The sequence below is a fragment of the Ambystoma mexicanum genome, chromosome 6p, assembly GCF_040938575.1.
Source record: "Ambystoma mexicanum isolate Mex_15411 chromosome 6p, UKY_AmexF1_1, whole genome shotgun sequence".
Lineage (NCBI taxonomy): Eukaryota > Metazoa > Chordata > Amphibia > Caudata > Ambystomatidae > Ambystoma > Ambystoma mexicanum.
In genome coordinates this window covers 26,553,836-26,577,760 of record NC_090935.1, presented here as the reverse complement: position 1 = coordinate 26,577,760, position 23,925 = coordinate 26,553,836, and the positions used below count along the sequence as shown (strand labels likewise).

Sequence of the window (23,925 nt, the reverse complement as noted above, 5' to 3'; positions counted from 1 at the left end):
TGGCAGCTCCATGCTGAATTTGACAGGTGCTCTGAGTATCCTCCATTTTGAGATACCCAGGCCCTGCGATTGGAATCCGTGGATTCTGATACGGTACAAGGCATATAGTGGGCAGAGGCATTATGTAAACATGCATTTGTGGTGGCTTGGCATATAATGGACTTTTTATGTCTTACCAGCAAAACCAATTGTTAACTGTGTGGCTTTTTACCTGATTTAGCACTATTTTAACCCATTGTTTAAAAACTGTTCTCAATGGGCCAGCCCCCCCACCCCAATGCAAGGCCTGCCTGCATTCCTGCTGCTGTTGGGGGTGGATGGACTCCCCCACCTCTGGGCACCCCGAGGGGGCATTCTTTTATTGGAAGAAGAGGGGCGGGGTGGGGGGGTGGGGTGGTTGAACTTGCCACGCTATCCGATGAAAGATGGAGTGATTGCTGTGCAGAGTTCCAGGGCAGGGCTGGGCAGGTCAGGCCGGTGTCCGGGGCGGGTGCTCCTGCCCAGGCAGGCCCTAGGGGGAGGGGATCACATGTCAGACCCTTCCCTGAGAGTATAAATGCTGCTGGGGAGGGTGCGGAGCCCTCTCTGCCTCCGATCAGCTGGAGGAGACTCCGGGACAAGGCACGACACGGTAAGCACCCATTGATGAGTGAAGGGGTGGGGGGGCGCTGTAGAATAGAAACATGAATAGAGGGACGTAGTGAGCGAGTTCTGTGACGTAAACACCGCACTCTGGCCCATGCCGTCTCTTCTGTGTGTGAGACACACTTCACTGGCATGGGAGGGAGGGGGCATTTACACGTCTGCTTGTGTAAACTCAAGGAATCTGCCCAACAGAGACCCGACAGTCTGGCCCCTGACTGCTGAAGCGCCTAGCGGGGGGCATTGGGGCTTCTAGGAGCTGGCCGGTGCTGTTCTGCGCATGGGATTGGACGGGGCCGCCCTTTCCAGTGTCTCTCCAGTGACTCCAAGGTCAGGGTGATGAAGGCAGGCATCTCTGCATGGTCACACCTTGGCCGTGGGCCCCGCAGGACAGCCGGCCAGGCCCGCATAGCCCAGCATTGCCCGCGCTCTCAGGCGCAGACCTCTGGCGCAGCCTTAGGCGCAGACCTCGCGTGGCTGTAAAGTGTGTGTGGGCGATTCTTCTGAAGTTCCCCCTTAATAGGGGACTACATGAAAGAGGCTCACGCACCCGCCGGGCTCCCGCATAATAGCTGGGCTGGGCTGTTGTCAGCGATCTCTTCCTGGTGGGGCTGGGACAAGGTCAGTCATGCACTCCAGGGAGGGCGCACCCAACATCCTGCTGGTCAGATAGCTCAGTGAGTTAAGCATACCCACGGAGAGCAGGTCCCAGATTTGAAACCTGCCAGGACCAGCTCCGCCTTTTATCTTTCCATGAGGCAGAGTACTTCTAAAAACCGATCAAAAGTTTGTTATTTACAGCACTGCGAATCTGCAGCACCTAATGCTACATGAGAACACACGTGCCCTTATTACCAGCTGTTTACATGATTAGACATCTCACTTTGCCCCAGGTCACCTCGGTGTAAGAAGCTCACGCAGCCCTCTTTATTCTGGAACTGGTAGTCTACCTTTTACCATTGTAAATGCAGGACTACGAGTCCCAGAATACATAGCAACATAACAGAGCTGGCGAGTTACCTGCCGTCGTGAGAGCTCTGACCAATAGCTATCATTTGCATTCCGATACCTTTCTGTCCCTTTTTGGTTTTGAGCATTTGGTGGCGCTAGCGACACATAATTCCCAAAACATTGGTACCATATAAGTGAAAGGAGAAAGGGGAGTTCGGGAGCAGTGTATGGCGTTGGCATGGCAACTTGCTGATGAAATGGTCGAAGCACCAGCTGAGCCTGGTTTATTTCCAGCCGGGCTGTGCTTCCGCCTCTTAATGAGGCCCTAAAGTATGTGGAAAGATTATGGAGGTATAGACAGCGCTGGTCATTGGGCCGGCTCTTGCCGGGTTAAGATCCGGGATCAGATGTCTGGCTGGATCTTGGGGCCCTGCCTGCCTCAGCACCGGAAAGACAAGGGTTGCTGGGAGTTCCAAGAGGAGTACAATAGATGCCACAGGCCTTCTGGAACAGCGAAGGTCGAGATGGAAAAGGCGCCCTTGAGCAGGTTTCTATGGGGGAAACATCTGCCATTACAATGTGAAACGATTTCCCAGTACAGACCCACATGCGGGCAGGGAGGTGTGCATGGCTTGGTAGGGGGTGCTGTCGGGCTTCTGCCAGCTGTAGAAAGAAAGAACAGAGAACTACCTGGTGCCAGAGACAGTGCTCCCTCCTCTTCCAGCTGTAGAAAGAAAGAACAGAGAACTGGCTGGGGCCAGAGACAGCGCTCCCTCTTCTTCCAGCTGTAGAAAGAAAGAACAGAGAACTAACTAGCTGGTGCCAGAGACAGCACCCCCTCTTCTTCCAGATGTAGAAAGAAAGAACAGAGAACCAGCTGGTGCCAGAGACGGTGCTCCCTCTTCCTCCAGCTGTAGAAAGAAAGAACAGAGAACCAGCTGGTGCCAGAGACAGTGCACCCTCTTCCTCCAGCTGTAGAAAGAAAGAACAGCGAACCAGCTGGTGCCAGAGACAGTGCTCCCTCTTCTTCCAGCTGCAGAAAGAAAGAACAGAGAACCAGCTGGTGCCAGAGACAGTGCTCCCTCTTCTTCCAGCTGCAGACAGAAAGAACAGAGAACCAGCTGGTGCCAGAGACAGTGCTCCCTCTTCTTCCAAATGAAGAAAGAAAGTACAGAGAACTAGCTGGTGCCAGAGACAGTGCTCCCTCTTCTTCCAGCTGCAGAAAGAAAGAATAGAGACCTAGCTGGCAGTGCCAGAGACAGTGCTCCCTCTTTGTCCAGCTATAGAAAGAAAGAACAGAGAACCAGCTGGTGCCAGAGACAGTGCTCCCTCTTCTTCCAGCGGTAGAAAGAAAGAACAGAGAACTAGCTGGCAGTGCCAGAGACAGTGCTCTCTCTTCGTCCAGCTATAGAAAGAAAGAACAGAGAACCAGCTGGTGCCAGAGACAGTGCTCCCTCTTCTTCCAGCTGTAGAAAGCAAGAACAGAGAACTAGCTGGTGCCAGAGACAGTGCCCTCTCCTCTTGCAGCTGTAGAAAGAAAGAACAGAGAACTAGCTGGTGCCAGAGACAGTTCTCCCTCTTCTTCCAGCTGTAGAAAGAAAGAACAGAGAACTAGCTGGTGCCAGAGACAGTGCTCCCTCTTCTGTCAGCTACAGAAAGAAAGAACAGAGAACTAGCCGGTGCCAGAGATAGTGCTCCCTCTTCTTCCAGCTGTAGAAAGAAAGAACAGAGACCCAGCTGGTGCCAGAGGCAGTGCTCCCTCTTCTTCCAGCTGTAGAAAGAAAGAACAGAGAACCAGCTGGTGCCAGAGACAGTGCTCCCTCTTCTTCCAGCTGTAAAAAGAAAGTACAGAGCCAGAGACAGCGCTCCCTCTTCTTCCAGCTGTAGAAAGAACGAACAGAAAACTAGCTGGTGCCAGAGAAAGAAAGAACAGAGAACCAGCTGGTGCCATAGACAGTGCTCCCTCTTCTGTCAGCTGCAGAAAGAAAGAACAGAGAACCAGCTGGTGCCAGAGACAGTGCTCCCTCTTCTTCCAGCTGTAGAAAGAAAGAACAGAGAACCAGCTGGTGCCAGAGACAGTTCTCCCTCCTCTTCCAGCTGCAGAAAGAAAGAACAGAGAACTAGCTGCTGCCAGAGACAGTGCTCCCTCTTCTTCCAGCTGCAGAAAGAAAGAACAGAGAACTAGCTGGTGCCAGAGACAGTTCTCCCTCTTCTTCCAACTGTAGAAAGAAAGAACAGAGAACCAGCTGGTGTCAGAGACAGTGCTCCCTCGTCTTCCAGCTGTAGAAAGAAAGAACAGAGAACTAGCTGGTGCCAGAGGCAGTGCTCCCTCCTCATCCAGCGGCAGAAAGAAAGAACAGAGAACTAGCTGGTGCCAGAGGCGGTGCTCCCTCCTCTTCCAGCTGCAGAAAGAAAGAACAGAGAACTAGCTGGTGCCAGAGACGGTGCTCCCTCCTCCTCCAGCTGCAGAAAGAAAGAACAGAGAACTAGCTGGTGCCAGGGACAGTGCTCCCTCCTCTTCCAGCTGCAGAAAGAAAGAACAGAGAACTAGCTGGTGCCAGAGACAGTGCTCCCTCTTCTTCCAGCTGCAGAAAGAAAGAACAGAGAACTAGCTGGTGCCAGAGACAGTGCTCCCTCCTCTTCCAGCTGTAGAAAGAAAGAACAGAGAACTAGCTGGTGCCCAAGACAGGGCTCCCTCTTCTTCCAGCAGTAAAAAGAAAGAACAGAGAACAAGCTGGTGCCAGAGACAGTGCTCCCTCATCCTCCAGCTGTAGAAAGAAAGAACAGAGAACCAGCTGGTGCCAGAGACAATGCCCCCTCTTCCTCCAGCTGTAGAAAGAAAGAACAGAAAACTAGCTGGTGCCAGAGACAGTGCTCCCTCCTCTTCCAGCTGCAGAAAGAAAGAACAGAGAACCAGCTGGTGCCAGAGACAGTGCTCTCTCTTCTTCCAGCTGCAGAAAGAAAGAACAGAGAACCAGCTGGTGCCAGAGACAGTGCTCCTCCTCTTCCAGCTGAAGAAAGAAAGTACAGAGAACTAGCTGGTGCCGGAGACAGTGCTCCCTCTTCTTCCAGCGGTAGAAAGAAAGAACAGAGAACTATCTGGCAGTGCCAGAGACAGTGCTCCCTCTTCGTCCAGCTATGGAAAGAAAGAACAGAGAACTAGCTGGTGCCAGAGACAGTGCCCCCTCCTCTTCCAGCTGCAGAAAGAAAGAACGGAGAACTAGCTGGTGCCAGAGACAGTGCTCCCTCTTCTTCCAGCTGTAGAAAGAAAGAACAGAGAACTAGCTGGTGCCAGAGACAGTGCACCCTCTTCTTCCAGCTGTAGAAAGAAAGAACAGAGAACCAGCTGGTGCCAGAGACAGTGATCCCTCTTCTTCCAGCTGCAGAAAGAAAGAACAGAGAACCAGCTGGTGCCAGAGACAGTCTTCCCTCTTCTTCCAGCTGCAGAAAGAAAGAACAGAGAACTAGCTGGTGCCAGAGACAGTGCTTCCTCCTCTTCCAGCTGCAGAAAGAAAGAACAGAGAACTAGCTTGTGCCAGAGACAGTGCTCCCTCCTCTTCCAGCTGCAGAAAGAAAGAAGAGAAAACTAGCTGGTGCCAGAGACAGTGCTCCCTCCTCTTCCATCTGCAGAAAGAAAGAACAGAGAACTAGCTGGTGCCAGAGACAGTGCTCCCTCCTCTTCCAGCTGCAGAAAGAAAGAACTGAGAACTAGCTGGTGCCAGAGACAGTGCTCCCTCCTCTTCCAGCTGTAGAAAGAAAGAACAGAGAACTAGCTGGTGCCAGAGACAGTGCTCCCTCCTCTTCCAGCTGCAGAAAGAAAGAACTGAGAACTAGCTGGTGCCAGAGACAGTGCTCCCTCCTCTTCCAGCTGTAGAAAGAAAGAACAGAACTAGCTGGTACAAGAGACAGTGCTCCCTCTTCTTCCAGCTGTAGAAAGAAAGAACAGAGAACTAGCTGGTGCCAGAGACAGTGCTCCCTCTTCTTCCAGCTGTAGAAAGAAAGTACAGAGCCAGAGACAGCACTCTCTCTTCTTCCAGCTGTAGAAAGAACGAACAGAGATCTAGCTGGTGCCAGAGAAAGAAAGAACAGAGAACCAGCTGGTGCCAGAGACAGTGCTCCCTCTTCTGTCAGCTGCAGAAAGAAAGAACAGAGAACCAGCTGGTGCCAGAGACAGTGCTCCCTCTTTTTCCAGCTGTAGAAAGAAAGAACAGAGAACTAGCTGGTGCCAGAGACAGTGCTCCCTCCTCTTCCAGCTGCAGAAAGAAAGAACAGAGAACTCACTGGTGCCAGAGACAGTGCTCCCTCTTCTTCCAGCTGTAGAAAGAAAGAACAGAGAACTAGCTGGTGCCAGAGACAGTGCGCCCTCCTCTTCCAGCTGCAGAAAGAACAGAGAACTAGCTGGTGCCAGAGACAGTGCTACCTCCTCTTACAGCTGCAGAAAGAAAGAACAGAGAACTAGCTGGTGCCAGAGACAGTGCCCCCTCCTCTTCCAGCTGCAGAAAGAAAGAACAGACAACTAGCTGGTGCCAGAGACAGTGTTCCCTCCTCTTCCAGCTGTAGAAAGAAAGAACAGAGAACTAGCTGGTACCAGAGACAGTGCTCCCTCCCGCTCTTGATGCGCCGGCTTATTTTGCAGCCTTGCTGTGCTCAGATAAGGGCCTTTTCGTTGACAAGTTGCTGTACATGTTTGCAGGAAAGCTAAAGCATGATATTCTGCAGCAAAGCATGGCGGGGAACGTGCATTGTTGTAGTCGGCTGGTCTAAACTGGGGGCTTTGCTGAATTGGATTCTAGTATTTGTAGTCTCGACTCTCAGTGAAGATGGGAGGAATGTCACAATTGTACATGTTTTTGCTACCATTATTCTCCTTAAGTTTACAAAAGATGACTTGAAAGCGACACACACCATGGTAAGGGCCGCACACTAATATATAAATCCTTAAGATATGTGTGTGCCTACCTTACTATGGTCTGTGTAGTTTCCATGCCATCTTTTATAAAGCAGAGCATTGCTGAAAGCCACATCTGGGGTTGAGAAGGAAGATGATGAGATTGTAAGTCGTGAATATTTGCCCAGGGTGCGGCAAGGGAGTTTGCAATCTTGGAGACCACAGGACTTATTTGCCCTGATTGTGGCCCTGTTCTGCCTTCCAGGGCACAAGGAAAGGATACATGTGGGTGGACGGTGTCGCTTTTGTTCAGAGGGCAGACACAGCACCCCTTGGGTGTAGTTGAGGCCGGAAAGCTTGCTCAAGTGTTTGGCTACCAGGATTTCCCCCAGGTTGTCAAGTTCCCAGTGTTGACGCTTACCCACAAGACCACACAAAATGCACATGTCTCATATTTGGATATTTTCTTTTCCATGGAATATTGCACTAAAGATTGTGGGGTTTAAAAGATGAGAACTTTTTATATTTTAACATCGTAGTGATTGGAAAGAAGTAGCATGAAAGAAATTGCACCCATTTTTACCCTATTATTTTTAAAGATTTCCTTTGAGTGGATTTCAACTGCCAGCTCTGCCCCCTCTGAGCTTCTCCCCACCTCCAAATTCCATCCCTAACCTTAACCTTGTGGGTTTAAGGTCTGGCCCCTTTGCCTTGACCGGGAGCTCTGGTCTACAGGATACGCCCGCGCGCACCAGGCTGCGCGGGAACAACACCAGGTGGAGACAGTGTAAACTGCTCCACGTCTTTATGCAAAGCCTACCAATTACAGACTGCCTTTCCTCCTTCCTCTCCACGTCACTTCCCTTCCCACACCCTGGACCTGCCCCTGCCCTCCCCAGACTACAACTCCTGACACTACACCTCCCCCCATTTTAAACGCTAATAACAATATCAACAACACAACTTTACCCCATTTCTTCAATGAATCTGCAGGGCTTTGCTCGAGCCCTTTGTGGACGAGGGTTCCCTGGTTTGGGCCTCTCCCTCGGATCTTCAGGTCCACTTTCCTCCTGGATCCAAGCATCAGATTCCTCTCCATTTCCCTGATATAACTCGTCCAAGGAATATTCTCATCTTCCTTTGACCATTGTCGTGGCTCTTGTAGTGTCCCAGACACTCTCATAAAGTGTGAAGAGTTCCTAGTTATCTGATGCCAGCCCCCTTCCGCAGTGACAAATAAGCCCTTCTTCCTGGTGATGATGAGTGGATCTTCATGAAAGAACAAGTCCCCTTTGCAGGTACTGGTTTGCTACACGCCCACCACGTCCCCTAGCTCCAGAGTAATGCTATGTCCCCTTTTAAGCCTCTGCTTGCGCCCTTTTTCCTCAGAACGTTCCTTGGCAGCAGAGTTATTTGCTGACGCACCTATTTTTGTAGAAATACAACTTGTTATCATTGCAAGAGTTTCTTGGGCCTTTTTCCCTAGTGGGTTGTATTTATTCTGGTGTGAGCGTTTAGGGGCGTTCCTTCGCTTCTGCTGAACCAAGGCCACACTGCTGGCTGCACTGGGACCAGGACGTTGTTCCCTGAAGGTGCCAAAAAAACTCCCTTGAGTGGGAGTGCAAGCCAAAAGGACACATCTCATCCTGGTGCCCCTAGTCTGGGACTCCCAGCAACCCAAGAGACCAACAGCAGCTGGAATCCTGTTTCACTGCGAGCGGCTTTGGCACTGGACACATGGTGCTGCTTGTGGCATTCTGTGAACTTCGAGCTTCTTCCTGTCCCTTGGGGCTCTCTCGATGCCCTATTGCACTAGTGAAGAGCACCCAGACTTGATGTCAACTTGGCACTGGTTCAGAATGACTCGACAGCAAGAAGCAGGCTCAGTGATTTCAGCACCTAAGAGTAACAATGAAGGTACTGTGAAGAGGACCCGTACCCCTGGTCCACATTTGTGCCCATGGGGACATGTAAGCCCCCGATCTTTTCTTCAGACATTCGTGAACCCTGACATTGTGTCCAGTAAGTGCCTACACAACCCTGTTCATCGACCCAGAGTGTCCCTCTGCAATAGTTGGCATTCTCTATGTTGTATTTACAGTGATGGCTTTTACTAGTATTCCCTAATTAGATGCTTGCATTTTATTCTTTGATCGTTAGTCTATCTTTTAACAGAACCTTGGTTTCGACATGCTTTCATTTATTTTTACCCGCTGTTCTTAGATTACAGCGGGTAATGTCAGGGGCGAGGGTGTCGCCTTCATATCCAAAACTTCCTTAGGCCTCAGACCTATATCGTGCCAACCTCTCCCCTCAGCAGAACTACTGTCCGTCAAGCCTCCTCTCGTAGCTACCCAAACACTTACCATGCACCTCATCTACAGGCCACCTTGGCTGGTATCCACCTTTGAAGAAGATATTACAACTCTTCTCTCCACAAAAACCAAGCTATGCTCTCATATCATCCTACTGGGCGACCTTAACCTTGGTTTCCAAGACGCCAAGGATGCTAAAGCTCTAGACATTGCCAACACGATAACGTAACTTGGTTTCGTTGATCGCATCTCGGAACCCACCCACATCAAAGGTAGGACACTTGATTGGCTTGCAGACCTTAACTGCAACATCAACATCCTATCCAACATGCCCTGTACCTGGTCAGACCACCATCTGATCACATTCACTATCAAGAATGACTATCAGCGCACCTACCAGACCCTCTTTCCTCCCGTTTGCACGAGGAACAACAGAGATATAACTAGGGAGAAACTGCTTCCACTGCTACTACCCATCTTCAACACCTCTATCGACTCACACACAGATCCCACTGCGCTAGTTGACATCTACATCCAAACCCTCCTCAAGGCTATCGACTCCATTGCTCCACCCAAACTATGCAAACTGAAACCTTGTACACACCTTAACTGTTGGTTTACACCACACCTCAGAGCTTTGCGCAAACAAAAAAGAAATGCTGAGGCCCTCTGGAAGAGCCTCCCCATAGCAACTAATAAGGACAACCTCCTGATAGCATCCATCAATTACAAAGGGGCGATGTTTCAGGCCAAAAAAGACACGTACAATAATCAAATCATCCAAGCCAAATCGAGTGCTAAAGGACTCTTCAATATACTTAGAGAACTAGAATCCCCAGCAGTGCCCCCCAACACATGCATCAAAGGCACCATGTGGAGCTCCATCCTTCAAAAAGCACTTCTTGATAAAATCACCATGCTCCAAGAAAAAATCTGATCTAAAAGAACTGGCATCTCACTCGACACATCACAATTCACCACTTTAGTTCCACTTCAACATACCCACAAGCTATTCAACTTCTCCCCACTCTCCACCAAAGATGTAGATAACATAATCCTCAAACTAAAACCATCTAACTGCCAGGGAGACCCCTGCCCAGCCCCAATCATCAAGGAGGCAACCAAAGAACGAGCTCCTTTCATCACCTCCATAATCAACGCCTCATTTAATACCAGCATCAACCCCAACAACCTTAAAGATGCCTGGGTGCTCCCTTTACTTAAATTACCATCATTAGGGCTGAGTATCCCCACCAATTATAGACCCAACACCACAATCCCCTTTCTTGTGAAAATCCTGGATAGAGCAGCTTATCTGCAGAACCAGGAAAACCTAGGAACAAACAATCTCTTTGGCATCAGGCAATCAGGCTTCAGACCTAGGCACTGGAATCAAACCGCATAGATTGACTTGAAAACTCAAATAGAAGAACTAAAAGACAATGGCAAATTGGCCCTATTCCTATCACTTGACTTGTCGGCTGAATTTGACTTGGTAAATCACCTGGTACTATGCAACCATCTTATCTCCGTAGCACAGTTTTCAGACAAAGCTACTACCTGGATCAGATCATTTCTAGAGAACAGATCAATTAGGGTCTTTTCTCTATCGGCCTCTGCCGAACCTACACCAGTCATGTACTGAGTCCCCAAGGATCATGCATATCTCCAACACTCTACAATGTGTTTACGAAGCCCCTCCTCAATCATTTGGGTGTCACCTACACAAATTATGCAGATGACACCCAAATACTCCTTCCCATCACCAATGACCACAAATGAGATTCCAAAGCACTCAACGACATTTACCTTGTCATCCAGGCCTGGATGACACAACACAGGCTCTGTCTCAATGATGATAAGACAGAGCTACTCCTCCTTGGTTCACAACATAGACTCTACAAATTAGATTCTAACTTTGAATCCTTCACCATAGATGGCAACACCATCAAGGTCTCTAAGGACGCAAAAACTCTTGGTATCTACCTAGTCTCTACTCTTACCTTAGACAGGCAAACTTACGCAATAACCTCCTCAACAGCCTACACTTGCAAACTAATCACTGCATGCCGGCCATTTGTAATCACCAACAACTGCACCACGATAGCCAGAGTTCTAGTATTGACAAAAATCGACTACTGCAATGCACTCTATCTAGGAGCTAGCCGACAGAATACAAACAAAATACAGGTAGTACAAAACAGCGCCATTAGGGCAGCAATGAAAATCCCCAGAGCCCATCATATCTCAGAAATCAGACGCAGCCTAAACTGGCTGTCGGTCAACCAAAGAATTGCTTTTAAATCAGTGTCACTCATGTATAAATGCCTCAGAAACCTTCCACAGAGTTACTTGTCAAATCTATTCACACGCAACACCTGTGACCGCCCTGTCAGAGCTGCACAAGCACACTGCCTTAAGATCCTGAGGTTCAACCTAACTGTTGAAAACCATTATATTAGCTACAAAACCATTATATTAAAAAAAGACAGTCACAAGGGGGCACGGATGGGGTGGTGTTCAAACAGTTAGGATGCAGTGCAGGTTCAGAAGGCGGGGGGGTAGCAGTTTCCCTGTGCTTTCCGCTAAACTGTGGAATACTCGGTTCATTCACAGTGACTGTTTTGACAGTCAAAGTTTCGAATGGCAAAAGTTTCGACACAAAAATGTCGAAAAAAAAAGTTTTACATTTTTTTTATTTTTTATGGCCCACCCCAAAACCCTGTTTTTTTTAAAAAAAACACTTGTTTTACAATACAAAATTAAAATAAACCCTTTAATATAAAAAAAACATTCGAAACTTTTTTTTCTAGCACTTTTGTGTCGGAACTTTTGGCATTTGAAAATATTGTTTCGAAACTTTGACTGGACAGCGAATACTCTACCCAACTACTCTGATCTGAACCATTCTACCACTCCTTCAGAAGCAATGTCACAATCTGGCTCCTAGTGCAAGATTATTAGCTTTCCAACAGTAGACGTTACGCCTGCCTGTGATATGCAATACCTCCCTGTAACATGTAAATATGTCTAACATCACTATGCCTAATGCCCAATCATGATGACTGCAAATCTGTAAGTAGTGTAACACTAAGAAATGCGCCCAGATGCCTCAGGGGTTGGTGCCTTTACAAATAAACAAAATACCAATACATGATTTGTGCTGCGACTGTTGGCCTGTTTCCAGCCCATGCACAGCTGCCCTCACACAAGGCAAGGGGGTTTGTACCTTGTGGGCGGCGCCTGTTTCACCATTATCTGGACATGGACTGCTGACCAGGTAGGTGCCCCCTGACCCCCGCCATTTTGTGGCCTCCCAAATCTTTTTCACCGGTGCCTAAAGCACGGTGAGCGCACTCGGCGCGTGGTCCCTCTCCCCTCTCCCAACCCGCCTCCTGAACCTCCCTCTAACCGCCTCCCTCAGCGCCCCCCGGCCCTGATTGGCGCACTGAAAAGGAAAAAAAATTAAAAAACTCCAGGGCATCGCATGACCTGCAGCGTCCGTCCTGTCTCATCTGGACATGGACTGCTGACCAGGTAGGTTCCCCCTGACCCCTGCCATCTTGTGGCCTCCCAAATCTTTTTCACCGGTGCTTAAAGCACGGTGAGCGCACTCGGCGCGTGGTCCCTCTCCCCTCTCCCAACCCGCCTCCTGAACCTCCCTCTACCCGCCTCCCTCAGTTCCCCCCTGGCCCTGATTGGCGCACCACACCCTCATTAAGGACACCGCAGGGCAGCCCCCTGCCCGTGCAGCCCCTGGGGCTAAGGGCCCCAAGGCCAAGGGCGGCTCCGACATTGGCGGCTCCAAGATGTGTCTGCAGGTGTCCGCAGGGGACGCCAGGGAAGCCAGCAGCTAACAGACACCAACAAAAAACTGTAAGTGTGGCATGGGTGGGGAGTAGAGCAATCACTCTACACCAGAAAACCCCTGCCACTCTACCTTACTTCCAAATAACATAGAGTGCCATAATATTAGCATGTCCACACTTAGATAGAATTGTGAATATTAGCATGTCCACACTTAGATACAATTGTGAACATCAGCCTGCCTCGCATCTAGATAGAATCGTGAATATTTGCATGTCCACACTTAGATAGAATTGTGAATGTTAGCATGTCCACACTTAGATAGAATTGTGAATATTAGCATGCCCACACTTAGAAAGAATTGTGAATATTAGCATGTCCACACTTAGATAGAATTGTGAACATCAGCCTGCCTCGCATCTAGATAGAATCGTGAATATTAGCATGTCCACACTTAGATAGAATTGTGAATATTAGCATGTCCACACTTAGATAGAATTGTGAATGTTAGCATGTCCACACTTGGATGGAATTGTGAACATTGGCCTGCCTCGCATCTAGATAGAATTGTGATTATTAGCATGTCCACACTTAGATAGAATTGTGACCATTAGCCTGCATCGCATCTAGATAGAATTGTGAATATTAGCATGTCCACACTTAGATAGAATTGTGAATGTTAGCATGTCCACACTTGGATGGAATTGCGAACATTGGCCTGCGTCACACCTAGATAGAGTTGTGAATGTTGGCATGTCCACACTTAGATAGAATTGTGAACATTGGCCTGCCTCGCATCTAGATAGAATTGTGAGTGATGGCATGTCCACACTTAGATACAATTGTAAACATTGGCCTGCGTCGCATCTGGGCATAATTGCGAATATTAGCATGTCCACACTTAGATAGAATTGTGAATGTTAGCATGTCCACACTTAGATAGAATTGTGAATGTTAGCATGTCCACACTTGGATGCAATTGTGAACATTGGCCTGCCTCGAATCTAGATAGAATTGTGATTATTAGCATGTCCACACTTAGATAGAATTGTGAACATTAGCCTGCCTCGCATCTAGATAGAATTGTGAATATTAGCATGTCCACACTTAGATAGAATTGTGAATGTTAGCATGTCCACACTTGGATGGAATTGCGAACATTGGCCTGCCTCGAATCTAGATAGAATTGTGATTATTAGCATGTCCACACTTAGATAGAATTGTGAACATTAGCCTGCCTCGCATCTAGATAGAATTGTGAATATTAGCATGTCCACACTTAGATAGAATTGTGAATGTTAGCATGTCCACACTTGGATGGAATTGCGAACATTGGCCTGCGTCACACCTAGATAGAGTTGTGAATGTTGGCATGTCCACACTTAGATAGAATTGTGAACATTGGCCTGCCTCGCAGCCAGATAGAATTGTGAGTGTTGGCATGTCCACACTTAGATAGAATTGTAAACATTGGCCTGCGTCGCATCTGGACATAATTGCGAATATTAGCATGTCCACACTTAGATAGAATTGTGAATGTTAGCATGTCCACACTTAGATAGAATTGTGAATGTTAGCATGTCCACACTTGGATGGAATTGCGAACATTGGCCTGCGTCACACCTAGATAGAGTTGTGAATGTTGGCATGTCCACACTTAGATAGAATTGTGAACATTGGCCTGCGTCACACCTAGATAGAGTTGTGAATGTTGGCATGTCCACACTTAGATAGAATTGTGAACATTGGCCTGCGTCACACCTAGATAGAGTTGTGAATGTTGGCATGTCCACACTTAGATAGAATTGTGAACATTGGCCTGCCTCGCATCTAGATAGAATCGTGAGTGTTGGCATGTCCACACTTAGATAGAATTGTGAACATTAGCCTGCGTCTCATCTAGATAGAACCGTGAATATTAGCATGTCCACACTTAGATAGAATTGTGAATTGTAGCATGGACAATACTGTGAATGTTAGCATGCAAAAGGTCAGATAACCAACTAACCAATATAACCTCAAACTCTGCATACTTATCTCACTCAAAAACTCACACAACCATCTCTCGCATTACAAGCCGCACGCACTTCACAACACTGCAACAACACATAAACCGGAGTAACAGCACACGCGGACTGACACCGATCCAATACCAGCACCAAAGTTCGGCACCCGGTGTCTACCGAGTTGAAGCTGCCAACAGAACGCCACTCCTCTCACTATCCTACTCCTTCTTCACCTTACTAACCCATCCCTCCCTTATCGTTTGCAGATCCGCCAGAGCGCCTGGGGACCAATTCCGTTGGTGACGGTGCGCGGTACAAATACCCTTAACATTTAACATTAAACATTATGATTGGGGTCACTGCTGGTTTAGAAGAAGAGTGGGGGCCACTCCTCGTCACCTAGTTGTCATGTCCTCACAGTCCCACCACTAGGGACCTGCTGTTTAAAACTGTCCCCCAACTTCTCACCCTCCACCTTTCACCCCCCCCCCCTTTGCCAAAGTCAGTGCAAGGCCTGCCTGCATTCCTGCTGCTGTTGGGAGTGGATGGACGTCCCCACCTCTGGGCACCCCGAGGGGCTTTCTTTTATTGGTGGAGGGGGCGGGGATGAACTTGGCATGTGATGAGAGCGGGAGTGATTGATGTGCAGAGTTGCAGGGCAGGGCTGGGCAGGTCAGACCAGTGTCGGGCGGGTGGCCCTACCCAGACAGGCCCTAGGGGAAGGGGGGATCACATGTCAGACCCTTCCCTAAGAGTATAAATGCTGCTGGGGAGGGTGCGGAGCCCTCTCTGCCTCTGATCGGCTGGAGGAGACTCCAGGACAAGACGCGGGACGGTAAGTACCCATTGATGAGTGATGGGCTGGGGGCAGGAAGGGGGGGTAAACTGTAGAATAGACAAATGAATAGATGAGTGAGTGACGTAGGGAGCGAGTTCTGTGACGTAAACACCGTACTCCTCCGAGGCGTGCCATCTCCTCTGTGCGTGAGACACACTTCACTGGTATGGGAGAGAGGGCATTTACACCTCCGCTTGTGTAAACTCAGGGAGTCTGTCCCTTAATTACTGAAGCGCCTAGGAGCGGACATTGGGGCTTCTAGGATCCGGCCGGTGCAGTTCTGCGCATGGGATTGGACGGGGCCACCCTTTTCAGTGGCTGTCCAGTGACTCCAAGGTCAGAGTGATGACGTCAGGCATTTCTGCATGGTTTGGTGATGGCCAACACATGTTTCGCACAGGGTGCGCTTCCTTGAGGCCTGGCAGTGGGCCCCACATGAAAGACGGCCAGGCTTGCCATAGCCGAGCATTGGTATGGTAATGTGTATTTATATAGCGTCTGCACACATGCACGTGTTTCAAAGCGCTCAAGGAGGGTGGGAAAATGGGGGAAAACAACGGTCCTTGAACTTCTGAGAGGATAATAGTCTGTGCAGGCAGAGTAAGGGCGTAGCTACAGCAAATAGGCCTGACTACGATTCTGCAGTTTTCCAAGTGCAGTTTTCCAAGTGCAATCAAGCAATGATGACCAGGGAGAAAAGACAAATCATGTGCAAGTGCACAGCCTGTTCCAGGGGATGGGAGCAGGTGGGCGCAAGTGCACCCAGCTGGAGGCTGCGGTAAGTGCAGGGAGAGCTCCTCCCTTGGGTCATTGCTCAAGTGCAGTGTTGATGAGGCGAATGCAAGGCCCGGAGGCGAGTGGGAGAGGACTGGTGGGGGTGCCAGTGACCTGTGGGACTCTGAGGTACCCCAGGAGGCCAGACAGCAAGCTGTACGGAAATGAGGTGGGAGAGAGGGAAAGACGAGAGCTAGGTTAGCAGGGGGAGGGAGAAAGAGGAGAAGAGGAACGTCTTGAGGAGTTTCCAGAACTTAAGAAGATCAGGCTCAAGACTGAGGGCGGCAGGAAGGCTGTTCCAGAGAGGCCCCTGCTGAGGATGAGGATCTCCCTCCAAATCGCTGCTTGGAGTACCGAAGGTTGGAGGTAGATGAGGGGAGGGCTCGGGAGGGACAATATTTAAGTAGGCAACGTTGCAGATAGATAGGTCCCAGGCCCCAGAATGCATTGCCCGAGTTCTAAACGTATCTCTAGACCTCTGGTGTTGCAGGCCTCAGTCGGGCACCAGTAGAAGAACTGGGCTGTTGTCAGCAATGTCTTCCTGGTGGGGTTGGGGCAGGGGCAGTCATGCACTCCAGGGAGGGCTCACCCACCACCCTGTTGGTCAGATAGCTCAGTGAGTGACGCAAGCGCATGGACAGCAGGTCCCAGATTTGAAACCTGCCAGGACCAGCTCAGTCTTTTATCCTTACATGAGGCAGAGTATTGTTAGAAACAGGTCAATAGTCTGTTATTTGCAGCACTGCGAATCTGCAGCACCTAATGCTACATGAGAGCACACGTGCCCTTATTACCAACTGGTTATATGGTTAGACCTCTCGCGTTGCCCCATGTCAGGTGTAAGAAGCTCACGCAGCCCTCTTTATTCTGGAACGGGTAGTCTACCCTTTCCAATGGTAAATGCAGGACTACAAGTCCCAGAATCCATAGCAAAATAACACAGCTGGCGAGTTACCTGCCCTCGTGAGCGCCCTGTCAATACCTATCATTTGCATTCCGATACCTTTCTGTCCCTTTTTGGTTTTGAGCATTTGGTGGTGTTAGCGCCACATAATTCCCAAAACATTGGTACTGTATAAGTGAAAGAAGAAAGGGGAGTTCGGGAGCAGTGTATGGCATTGGCATGGCAACTTGCTGATGAAATGGTCGAAGCACCAGCTGAGCCTTGTTTATTTCCAGCCGGGCTGTGCTTCCGCTTCTTAATGAGGTCCTAAAGTATGTTGAGAGATTATGGAGGTATAGACAGCGCTGGTCATTGGGCCGGCTCTTGCCGGGTTAAGATCCGGCATCAGATGTCTGGCTGGATTTGTGGTTAAGATTCAGTCTAAACCTTCCAGCCATCACCTCTTTGTTTTTGCTTTGTCACCCCGAGTGGGACGGGTATGCCCAGACGTGGGTCCCGTGCCTGCTGGGCCTAGAGACCCAAGCTACTCCTCACTGATGAGCCCCAACAAGGGCGAAACATGTTTGGGGATGCTTGTGGTCTCGTGCAGAAGGGATGTGACCTAGCAGTTCGGGCTGGACTGCCCCTTTTGGGGTGGGGCCAAGCCTGATTTGCATATGGTCTTTCCCCTTCTGTAATGGCTTGGCAGGCGAAGAACGATGGTCTGGAGGGTTGCCCCGAGCAATGCCAGTGGTTAAGATTCAGTCTAAACCTTCCAGCCATCACCTCTTTGTTTTTGCTTTGTCACCCCGAGTGGGACGGGTATGCCCAGACGTGGGTCCCGTGCCTGCTGGGCCTAGAGACCCAAGCTACTCCTCACTGATGAGCCCCAACAAGGGCGAAACATGTTTGGGGATGCTTGTGGTCTCGTGCAGAAGGGATGTGACCTAGCAGTTCGGGCTGGACTGCCCCTTTTGGGGTGGGGCCAAGCCTGATTTGCATATGGTCTTTCCCCTTCTGTAATGGCTTGGCAGGCGAAGAACGATGGTCTGGAGGGTTGCCCCGAGCAATGCCAGTGGTTAAGATTCAGTCTAAACCTTCCAGCCATCACCTCTTTGTTTTTGCTTTGTCACCCCGAGTGGGACGGGTATGCCGAGACGTGGGTCCCGTGCCTGCTGGGCCTAGAGACCCAAGCTACTCCTCACTGATGAGCCCCAACAAGGGCGAAACATGTTTGGGGATGCTTGTGGTCTCGTGCAGAAGGGATGTGACCTAGCAGTTCGGGCTGGACTGCCCCTTTTGGGGTGGGGCCAAGCCTGATTTGCATATGGTCTTTCCCCTTCTGTAATGGCTTGGCAGGCGAAGAACGATGGTCTGGAGGGTTGCCCCGAGCAATGCCAGTGGTTAAGATTCAGTCTAAACCTTCCAGCCATCACCTCTTTGTTTTTGCTTTGTCACCCCGAGTGGGACGGGTATGCCCAGACGTGGGTCCCGTGCCTGCTGGGCCTAGAGACCCAAGCTACTCCTCACTGATGAGCCCCAACAAGGGCGAAACATGTTTGGGGATGCTTGTGGTCTCGTGCAGAAGGGATGTGACCTAGCAGTTCGGGCTGGACTGCCCCTTTTGGGGTGGGGCCAAGCCTGATTTGCATATGGTCTTTCCCCTTCTGTAATGGCTTGGCAGGCGAAGAACGATGGTCTGGAGGGTTGCCCCGAGCAATGCCAGTGGTTAAGATTCAGTCTAAACCTTCCAGCCATCACCTCTTTGTTTTTGCTTTGTCACCCCGAGTGGGACGGGTATGCCCAGACGTGGGTCCCGTGCCTGCTGGGCCTAGAGACCCAAGCTACTCCTCACTGATGAGCCCCAACAAGGGCGAAACATGTTTGGGGATGCTTGTGGTCTCGTGCAGAAGGGATGTGACCTAGCAGTTCGGGCTGGACTGCCCCTTTTGGGGTGGGGCCAAGCCTGATTTGCATATGGTCTTTCCCCTTCTGTAATGGCTTGGCAGGCGAAGAACGATGGTCTGGAGGGTTGCCCCGAGCAATGCCAGTGGTTAAGATTCAGTCTAAACCTTCCAGCCATCACCTCTTTGTTTTTGGATTTGGGACCAGGCCTGCCTCAGCACCAGAAAGACAAGGGTTGCTGGGAGTTCCAAGAGGAGTACAATAGATGCCACAGGCCTTCTTGGAACAGCAAATGTCGAGATGTAAAAGGGCGCCCTTGGGCAGGTTTCTATGGGGGAAACATCTGCCATTACAATGTGAAACGATTTCCCAGTACAGTCCCACATGTGGGCAGGGAGGTGTGCATGGCTTGGTGGGGGGTGCTGTCGGGCTTCTGCCAGCTGTAGAAAGAAAGAACAGACAACTAGCTGGTGCCCAAGACAGGGCTCCCTCTTCTTCCAGCTGTAGAAAGAAAGTACTGAGAACCAGCTGGTGCCAGAGACGGTACTCCCTCTCCCTCAGCTGTAGAAAGAAAGAACAGAGAACTAGCTGGTGCCAGAGACAGTACTCCCTCCTCTTCCAGCTGCAGAAAGAAAGAACGGTGCCAGAGACAGTGCTCCCTCCTCTTACAGCTGCAGAAAGAAAGAACAGAGAACTAGCTGGTGCCAGAGACAGTGCTCCCTCTTCTTCCAGCTGTAGAAAGAAAGAACAGAGAACTAGCTGGTGCCAGCGACAGTGCTCCCTCTTCTTCCAGCTGTAGAAAGAAAGAACAGAGAACCAGCTGGTGCCAGAGACAGTGCTCCCTCTTCTTCCAGCAGTAGAAAGAAAGAACAGATAACCAGCTGGTGCCATAGACAGTGCCCCCTCTTCTTCCAGCCGTAGAAAGAAAGAACAGAGAACCAGCTGGTGCGAGAGACAGTGCTCCCTCCTCTTCCAGCTGCAGAAAGAAAGAACAGAGAACCAGCTGGTGCCAGAGACAGTGCTCCCTCCTCTTCCAGCTGCAGAAAGAAAGAACAGAGAACCAGCTGGTGCCAGAGACAGTGCTCCCTCCTCTTCCAGCTGCAGAAAGAAAGAACAGAGAACTAGCTGGTGCCAGAGACAGTGCTCCCTCCTCTTCCAGCTGCAGAAAGAAAGAACAGAGAACCAGCTGGTGCCAGAGACAGTGCTCCCTCTTCTTCCAGCAGTAGAAAAAAAGAACAGAGAATCAGCTGGTGCCAGAGACAGTGCTCCCTCTTCTTCCAGCAGTAGAAAGAAAGAACAGAGAACCAGCTGGTGCCAGAGACAGTGCTCCCTCCTCTTCCAGCTGCAGAAAGAAAGAACAGAGAACCAGCTGGTGCCAGAGACAGTGCTCCCTCGTCTTCCAGCTGCAGAAAGAAAGAACAGAGAACCAGCTGGTGCCAGAGACAGTGCTCCCTCCTATTCCAGCTGTATAAAGAAAGAACAGAGAACTAGCTGGTGCCAGAGACAGTGCTCCCTCGTCTTCCAGCTGCAGAAAGAAAGAACAGAGAACAAGCTGGTGCCAGAGACAGTGCTCCCTCCTCTTCCAACTGCAGAAAGAAAGAACAGAGAATTAGCTGGTGCCAGAGACAGTGCTCCCTCAACCCCCCTCTTGATACGCCAGCTTATTTTGCAGCCTTGCTGTGCTCAGATAAGGGCCTTTTCGTTGACAAGTTGCTGTACATGTTTGCAGCAAAGCTAAAGCATGATATTCTGCAGCAAAGTATGGCGGGGAACGTGCATTGTTGTAGTCGGCTGGTCTATACTGGGGGCTTTGCTGAATTGGATTCTGGTATTTGTAGTCTCGACTCTCAGTGAAGATGGGAGGAATGTCACAATTCTACATGTTTTTGCTACCATTATTCTCCTTATGTTTACAAAAGATGACTTGAAAGCGACACACACCATGGTAAGGGCCGCACACTAATATATAAATCCTTAAAATATGTGTGTGCCTACCTTACTATGGTCTGTGTAGTTTCCATGCCATCTTTTATAAAGCAGAGCATTGCTGAAAGCCACATCTGGGGTTGAGAAGGGAGATGATGAGATTGTAAGTCGTGAATATTGGCCCAAGGTGCGGCAAGGGAGTTTGCAATCTTGGAGACCACAGGACTTATTTGCCCTGATTGTGGCCCTGTTCTGCTTTCCAGGGCACAAGGAAAGGATACATGTGGGTGGACGGTGTCGCTTTTGTTCAGAGGGCAGACACAGCACCCCTTGGGTGTAGTTGAGGCCGGAAAGCTTGCTCAAGTGTTTGGCTACCAGGATTTCCCCCAGGTTGTCACTTTCCCAGTGTTGACGCTTACCCACAAGACCACACGAAATGCACATGTCTCATATTTGGATATTTTCTTTTCCACGGAATATTGCACTATAGATTGTGGAGTTTAAAAGGTGAGAACTTTTTATATTTTACCAGCGTAGTGATTGGAAAGAAGTAGCATGAAAGAAATTGCACCCATTTTTACCCTATTATTTTTAAAGATTTCCTTTGAGTTGATTTCAACTGCCAGCTCTGCCCCCTCTGAGCTTCTCCCCTCCTCCAAACTCCATCCCTAACCCGGCCTTGTGGGTGTAAGGTCTGGCCACTTTGCCTTGACCGGGACCTCTGGTCTACAGGATACGCCCGCGCGCACCAGACTGCGCGGGAACAACACCAGGTGGAGACAGTGTAAACTGCTCCACGTCTTTATGCAAAGCCTACCAATTACAGACTGCCTTTCCTCCTTCCTCTCCACGTCACTTCCCTTCCCACACCCTGGACCCGCCCCTGCCCTCCCCAGACTACAACTCCCGACACTACACCTCCCCCCAATTTAAACGCTAACAACAATATCAACAACACAACTTTACCCCATTTCTTCAATGAATCTGCAGGGCTTTGCTCGAGCCCTTTGTGGACGAGGGTTCCCTGGTTTGGGCCTCTTCCTCGGATCGTCAGGTCCACTTTCCTCCTGGCTCGAAGCATCAGATTCCTCTCCATCTCCCTGATATGACTCGTCTGAGGAATATTCTCATCTTCCTATGACCCTTGTCGTGGCTCTTGTAGTGTCCCAGACAATCTCATAAAGTGTGAAGAGTTCCTGGTTACCTGATGCCCGCCCCCTTCCGCAGTGACAAATAAGCCCTTCTTCCTGGTGATGATGAGTGGATCTTCATGAAAGAACGTGTCCCCTTTGCAGGTCCTGGTTTGCTACACGCCCACCACCTCCGCTAGCTAAAGAGTAATGCTATGTCCCCTTTTAAGCCTCTGCTTGCGCTCTTTTTCCTCCAAACATTCCTTGGCAGCAGAGTTATTTGCTGAAGCACCTATTTTTGTAGAAATATTGCACTAGTGAAGAGCACCCAGACTTGATGTCAACTTGGCACTGGTTCAGAATGACTCGACAGCAAGAAGCGGCTCAGTGATTTCAGCACCTAAGAGTAACAATGAAGGTACTGTGAAGAGGACCCATGCCCCTGGTCCACATTTCAGCCCATGGGGACATATAAGCCCCCGTTCTTTTCTTCAGACATTCATGAACCCTTTCATTGTGTCCAGTGAGTGCCTGCACAACCCTGTTCATCTACCCAGAGTGTCCATCTGCAATAGTTGGCATTCTCTATGTTGTATTTACAGTGATGGCTTTTACTAGTATTCCCTAATTAGATGCTTGCATTTTATTCTTTGATCGTTAGTCTATCTTTTAACAGAACCTTGGTTTCGACATGCTTTCATTTATTTTTACCCGCTGTTCTTAGATTACAGCGGGTAATGTCAGGGGCGAGGGTGTCGCCTTCATATCCAAAACCTCCTTAGGCCTCAGACCTATATCGTGCCAACCTCTCCCCTCAGCAGAACTACTGTCCGTCAAGCCTCCTCTCGCAGCTACACAAACACTTAGCATGCACCTCATCTACAGGCCACCTTGGCTGGTATCCACCTTTGAAGAAGATATTACAACTCTTCTCTCCACAAAAACCAAGCTATGCTCTCATATCATCCTACTGGGCGACCTTAACCTCAGTTTCCAAGACGCCAAGGATGCTAAAGCTCCAGACATTGCCAACACGATAACGGAACTTGGTTTCGTTGATCGCATCTCGGAACCCACCCACATCAAAGGTAGGACACTTGATTGGCTTGCAGACCTTAACTGCAACATCAACATACTATCCAACATGCCCTGTATCTGGTCAGACCACCATCTGATCACATTCACTATCAAGAATGACTATCAGCTCACCTACCAGACCCTCTTTCCTCCCATTTGCACGAGGAACAACAGAGAGATAACTAGGGAGAAACTGCATCCACTGATACTACCCATCTTCAACAACTCTATCGACTCACACACAGATCCCACTGCGCTAGTTGACATCTACATCCAAACCCTCCTCAAGGCTATCGACTCCATTGCTTCACCTAAACTATGCAAACTGAAACCTTGTACACACCTTAACTCTTGGTTTACATCGCACTTCAGAGCTTTACGCAAACAAAAAAGAAATGCTGAGGCCCTCTGGAAGAGCCTGCCCATAGCAACTAATAAGGACAACCTCCTGATAGCATCCATCAATTACAAAGGGGCGATGTTTCAGGCCAAAAAAGACACGTACAATAATCAAATCATCCAAGCCAAATCGAGTGCTAAAGGGCTCTTCAATATACTTTGAGAACTAGAATCCCCAGCAGTGCCCCCCAACACATGCATCAAAGGCACCATGCGGAGCTCCAACATTCAAAAAGCACTTCTTGATAAAATCACCATGCTCCAAGAAAAAATCTAATCTAAAAGAACTGGCATCTCACTCGACACATCACAATTCACCACTTTAGTTCCACTTCAACATACCCACAAGCTATTCAACTTCTCCCCACTCTCCACCAAAGATGT

The 23,925-nt window shown here is 49.5% G+C and overlaps 1 protein-coding gene across 1 annotated transcript in view; it reads left to right on the top strand.

Annotated features, from left to right (window-relative positions):
- The first annotated feature begins 531 nt into the window (after nucleotides 1-531).
- Nucleotides 532-23,925, top strand: part of LOC138511169 (uncharacterized) — a 296,224-nt gene continuing 272,830 nt past the window's right edge. The window contains exon 1 of the mRNA XM_069626676.1: nucleotides 532-631. The gene's annotated coding sequence lies outside the window, so the exon portion shown is untranslated. The remainder of the gene's footprint in view (nucleotides 632-23,925) is intronic.